This window comes from Bombus huntii, unplaced genomic scaffold (assembly GCF_024542735.1).
Source record: "Bombus huntii isolate Logan2020A unplaced genomic scaffold, iyBomHunt1.1 ctg00000313.1, whole genome shotgun sequence".
NCBI classification, from domain to species: domain Eukaryota; kingdom Metazoa; phylum Arthropoda; class Insecta; order Hymenoptera; family Apidae; genus Bombus; species Bombus huntii.
Genome location: NW_026099508.1, coordinates 20,221 through 26,633, shown reverse-complemented (window position 1 = coordinate 26,633; position 6,413 = coordinate 20,221). Strand labels below are relative to the sequence as shown.

Here is a 6,413-nt window from a genome sequence, read left to right as displayed (position 1 = left end):
TTACGAAAGTACCGAAAGTTCAACTCGAAATAACTCGCCAAAAAGCGTTATAACGTATCGAAATTTTGCGTGAAATCGTTACGTTTCGACGAAATCTAGTCGAAAGTAGCGATTTCACTTTATTTTTTTAAAAAATTTCATCCTCCGGACCAACGTGACCGGGACGTTGGAACTTAGAATTTTTTCGCCCCGTTACGAAAGTACCGAATGTTCAACTCGAAATAACTCGCCAAAAAGCGTTATAACGTATCGAAATTTTGTGTGAAATCGTTACGTATCGACGAAATCTAGTCGAACGTAACGATTTCACTTTATTTTTTTAAAAAATTTCATCCTCCGGACCAACGTGACCGGGACGTTGGAACTTAGAATTTTTTCGCACCGCTACGAAAAGGCCGAAAGATCCCCTCCAAATAACTCGTTAAAAAGTGTTAGAAGGTACGAATATTTTTCAAGAAATCGTTATAACTCGATAAAATACGTCGGGATTAAGCGTTTATATCGTCGGCAGACGGATATAAAAACGTTTGGACCGACACGACCGGTCGTTGGAACATAGAAAAATTCCGAGCCGGTACGTTGGGACTTAGAAAAATTCCGAGCGCGAAAAAGTTTTTTCGAGTTTATTCGTTAAAAAGCGTTACAAGGTATGAATTTTTTTGCATAAATCGACGTAACTCGACGAAATACGTCGGGATTAATGGTTTATTTCCGTCCGAGAACGATTTTTAAAAACGGACCTATGCGGCCGGTCGTTCGTACTTAGAAAATTTTCGGACCGAACACTCTTTTTCGATTAATTCGTTAAAAAGCGTTATAACGTACGAATATTTTTCAAGAAATCGTTATAACTCGATAAAATACGTCGGGATTAAGCGTTTATATCGTCGGCAGACGGATATAAAAACGTTTGGACCGACACGACCGGTCGTTGGAACATAGAAAAATTCCGAGCCGGTACGTTGGGACTTAGAAAAATTCCGAGCGCGAAAAAGTTTTTTCGAGTTTATTCGTTAAAAAGCGTTACAAGGTATGAATTTTTTTTGCATAAATCGACGTAACTCGACGAAATACGTCGGGATTAATGGTTTATTTCCGTCCGAGAACGATTTTTAAAAACGGACCTATGCGGCCGGTCGTTCGTACTTAGAAAATTTTCGGACCGAACACTCTTTTTCGATTAATTCGTTAAAAAGCGTTATAACGTACGAATATTTTTCAAGAAATCGTTATAACTCGATAAAATACGTCGGGATTAAGCGTTTATATCGTCGGCAGACGGATATAAAAACGTTTGGACCGACACGACCGGTCGTTGGAACATAGAAAAATTCCGAGCCGGTACGTTGGGACTTAGAAAAATTCCGAGCGCGAAAAAGTTTTTTCGAGTTTATTCGTTAAAAAGCGTTACAAGGTATGAATTTTTTTGCATAAATCGACGTAACTCGACGAAATACGTCGGGATTAATGGTTTATTTCCGTCCGAGAACGATTTTTAAAAACGGACCTATGCGGCCGGTCGTTCGTACTTAGAAAATTTTCGGACCGAACACTCTTTTTCGATTAATTCGTTAAAAAGCGTTATAACGTACGAATATTTTTCAAGAAATCGTTATAACTCGATAAAATACGTCGGGATTAAGCGTTTATATCGTCGGCAGACGGATATAAAAACGTTTGGACCGACACGACCGGTCGTTGGAACATAGAAAAATTCCGAGCCGGTACGTTGGGACTTAGAAAAATTCCGAGCGCGAAAAAGTTTTTTCGAGTTTATTCGTTAAAAAGCGTTACAAGGTATGAATTTTTTTTGCATAAATCGACGTAACTCGACGAAATACGTCGGGATTAATGGTTTATTTCCGTCCGAGAACGATTTTTAAAAACGGACCTATGCGGCCGGTCGTTCGTACTTAGAAAATTTTCGGACCGAACACTCTTTTTCGATTAATTCGTTAAAAAGCGTTATAACGTACGAATATTTTTCAAGAAATCGTTATAACTCGATAAAATACGTCGGGATTAAGCGTTTATATCGTCGGCAGACGGATATAAAAACGTTTGGACCGACACGACCGGTCGTTGGAACATAGAAAAATTCCGAGCCGGTACGTTGGGACTTAGAAAAATTCCGAGGGCGAAAAAGTTTTTTCGAGTTTATTCGTTAAAAAGCGTTACAAGGTATGAATTTTTTTTGCATAAATCGACGTAACTCGACGAAATACGTCGGGATTAATGGTTTATTTCCGTCCGAGAACGATTTTTAAAAACGGACCTATGCGGCCGGTCGTTCGTACTTAGAAAATTTTCGGACCGAACACTCTTTTTCGATTAATTCGTTAAAAAGCGTTATAACGTACGAATATTTTTCAAGAAATCGTTATAACTCGATAAAATACGTCGGGATTAAGCGTTTATATCGTCGGCAGACGGATATAAAAACGTTTGGACCGACACGACCGGTCGTTGGAACATAGAAAAAATTCCGAGCCGGTACGTTGGGACTTAGAAAAATTCCGAGGGCGAAAAAGTTTTTTCGAGTTTATTCGTTAAAAAGCGTTACAAGGTATGAATTTTTTTGCATAAATCGACGTAACTCGACGAAATACGTCGGGATTAATGGTTTATTTCCGTCCGAGAACGATTTTTAAAAACGGACCTATGCGGCCGGTCGTTCGTACTTAGAAAATTTTCGGACCGAACACTCTTTTTCGATTAATTCGTTAAAAAGCGTTATAACGTACGAATATTTTTCAAGAAATCGTTATAACTCGATAAAATACGTCGGGATTAAGCGTTTATATCGTCGGCAGACGGATATAAAAACGTTTGGACCGACACGACCGGTCGTTGGAACATAGAAAAATTCCGAGCCGGTACGTTGGGGACTTAGAAAAATTCCGAGGGCGAAAAAGTTTTTTCGAGTTTATTCGTTAAAAAGCGTTACAAGGTATAAATTTTTTTACGGGAATCGTTCTATCTCTATTAAATACGTCGGGATTAAACATTTTTATCGATTTTTTCAAAAAATTAGCGTTCGTCGAACTGACACGACTGGGATATTTTTCTAATTTTTTCGTTAATTAACGTTACAAGGTATATATTTTTTTGCATATTTCTACTTATTTTAACGTATTGTAATTGATTATAAACTTATTTTTTGTCCGTATTCGATAAAAGAGTATGTTTACTGATGCAATTTTTCGGTGAAAAAAAAAATTAATTTTTTGGTAAAAATGCATTTCTATTATGTTAATAAAACGTCTGGTAATGTATTTCGATGGTTGGATATTGGCTTTGTATAGTAGTGATCGAGCGTTCGCGAGACTAAGTTCCAGCGTCCCTTCCGAACGGTACGTTGCTACGGAGGTTTTGCACCGTAAGCGCGCGGCCGCTAGCCCGGCCGGCGCCGGCCTTCCGGCTGGCGCTTTCGTATCTATAAGAGAGACGTCGAGCCGGACGGTTCGGTCGGAACAGCGTTGAGCGCGTGGCTATTCTACGGCCTCGGTTGAGAATTCAGTCACCGCTCCTCGAGTCTTAGTGTATTTTACGCTATTTCTCGACTGTTCCTCCGTTCTCGTTCTGGTTTTTTCTCTACACTGCTGCGCCGCGGGTCGCTGTCCTGGACGTAATGACCAAATATCGTGGCAAGGTTCCCCTGAGTCGGGAAGCTGGTGACCTGTGTGTACGTATTCTAACAAAAATTGTTAGATGCGTGTGTGCTTGTACTAACTGAGCATCGATTCATTCAAAAGAGTATAACCGTCTGCTTTCTATAAAAACTTCTGCTTTCGCAGAAGTATCCGATGAGGCGGTAGGAGCGTACTATCTTTGCGTAGTATGTCTTCTGCCGAAAATGTTCTACCGATTGAAAGAATATTCTTACGGTATGTCCAGCGCGACGCACTGGGATACGCGCTTGTTCGTTCAGCGTGAGGTGCGTATACGTGCTTTACCGCTAAGATATTCTAATAAGTCTTTTTACACGAAGACAGCATTATGGAAATGTTCCTTTAGAAGTACGATTCTAAACATTTTATATAAGACTATGAGAGAGAGAGAGAGAGAGAAGAGAGGAGGTGGAGTTGAGAATTACAAAGTGGCTGCGAGCGGCGTTCGAAGATTATTACTGAACTATGGGTGTATCTCGAACGTCGCTAGGAGATATATTTTATAGATATATCTATCTTAAGAACGAAAAGTCTCGTCGTACGGTGCTTACGTCCCACCTACGACACGAAGAGAACTTAAACGAAATTTATAAGAATTGTTATACGAATAAGATCCCTGGTTGATCCTGCCAGTAGTCATATGCTTGTCTCAAAGATTAAGCCATGCATGTCTCAGTACATGCCGCATTAAGGTGAAACCGCGAATGGCTCATTAAATCAGTTATGGTTTCTTAGATCATACCTACATTTACTTGGATAACTGTGGTAATTCTAGAGCTAATACATGCAAACAGATTCCGACCAGAGATGGTAGGAATGCTTTTATTAGATCAAAACCAATCGGTGGCGGATGGCTCGTCTGTCCGTCCATCGTTTGTTTTGGTGACTCTGAATAACTTTGTGCTGATCGCATGGTCATCTAGCACCGGCGACGCATCTTTCAAATGTCTGCCTTATCAACTGTCGATGGTAGGTTCTGCGCCTACCATGGTTGTAACGGGTAACGGGGAATCAGGGTTCGATTCCGGAGAGGGAGCCTGAGAAACAGCTACCACATCCAAGGAAGGCAGCAGGCGCGCAAATTACCCACTCCCGGCACGGGGAGGTAGTGACGAAAAATAACGATACGGGACTCATCCGAGGCCCCGTAATCGGAATGAGTACACTTTAAATCCTTTAACGAGGACCAATTGGAGGGCAAGTCTGGTGCCAGCAGCCGCGGTAATTCCAGCTCCAATAGCGTATATTAAAGTTGTTGCGGTTAAAAAGCTCGTAGTTGAATCTGTGTGTCACAGTGTCGGTTCACCGCTCGCGGTGTTTAACTGGCATTATGTGGTACGTCCTATCGGTGGGCTTAGCTCCTCGCGGGCGGTCCAACTAATATCCCATCGCGGTGCTCTTCACTGAGTGTCGAGGTGGGCCGATACGTTTACTTTGAACAAATTAGAGTGCTTAAAGCAGGCTACCTTCGCCTGAATACTGTGTGCATGGAATAATGGAATAGGACCTCGGTTCTATTTTGTTGGTTTTCGGAGCCCCGAGGTAATGATTAATAGGGACAGATGGGGGCATTCGTATTGCGACGTTAGAGGTGAAATTCTTGGATCGTCGCAAGACGGACAGAAGCGAAAGCATTTGCCAAAAATGTTTTCATTAATCAAGAACGAAAGTTAGAGGTTCGAAGGCGATCAGATACCGCCCTAGTTCTAACCATAAACGATGCCAGCCAGCGATCCGCCGAAGTTCCTCCGATGACTCGGCGGGCAGCTTCCGGGAAACCAAAGCTTTTGGGTTCCGGGGGAAGTATGGTTGCAAAGCTGAAACTTAAAGGAATTGACGGAAGGGCACCACCAGGAGTGGAGCCTGCGGCTTAATTTGACTCAACACGGGAAACCTCACCAGGCCCGGACACCGGAAGGATTGACAGATTGATAGCTCTTTCTTGATTCGGTGGGTGGTGGTGCATGGCCGTTCTTAGTTGGTGGAGCGATTTGTCTGGTTAATTCCGATAACGAACGAGACTCTAGCCTGCTAAATAGACGTAACTTATGGTATCTCGAAGGCCCCCGGCTTCGGTCGGTGGGTTTTTACTACCAACGTACAAACAAATCTTCTTAGAGGAACAGGCGGCTTCTAGCCGCACGAGATTGAGCAATAACAGGTCTGTGATGCCCTTAGATGTTCTGGGCCGCACGCGCGCTACACTGAAGGAATCAGCGTGTTTTCCCTGGCCGAAAGGCCCGGGTAACCCGCTGAACCTCCTTCGTGCTAGGGATTGGGGCTTGCAATTATTCCCCATGAACGAGGAATTCCCAGTAAGCGCGAGTCATAAGCTCGCGTTGATTACGTCCCTGCCCTTTGTACACACCGCCCGTCGCTACTACCGATTGAATGATTTAGTGAGGTCTTCGGACTGGTGCGCGGCCAATGTGATAAGCATTGCCGATGTTACCGGGAAGATGACCAAACTTGATCATTTAGAGGAAGTAAAAGTCGTAACAAGGTTTCCGTAGGTGAACCTGCGGAAGGATCATTAACGATACGATACCAAAAGAATTTGACTTGAACACATATAAAAACTATGAAATATATATCACAATGGTCGGTAAGGAGCCGTACTCCTCCTGTATCGACGAAAGTATATACGACGTATTAACAAGCTATATACTTTAACAAACGAAAACGCCAGGGAGCTTGGCAACCTCCGTTGGCACGAATAGAAATATTCTTAAGGAGGAGACG

General features: G+C 42.6%; 1 non-coding gene across 1 annotated transcript; it reads left to right on the top strand.

Annotated features, from left to right (window-relative positions):
- The first annotated feature begins 4,284 nt into the window (after positions 1 to 4,284).
- Positions 4,285 to 6,207, top strand: LOC126877982 (small subunit ribosomal RNA). Its single transcript, XR_007695504.1, has one exon. It is a non-coding gene; the product is annotated as a small subunit ribosomal RNA (ribosomal RNA).
- Positions 6,208 to 6,413: the final 206 nt, after the last annotated feature.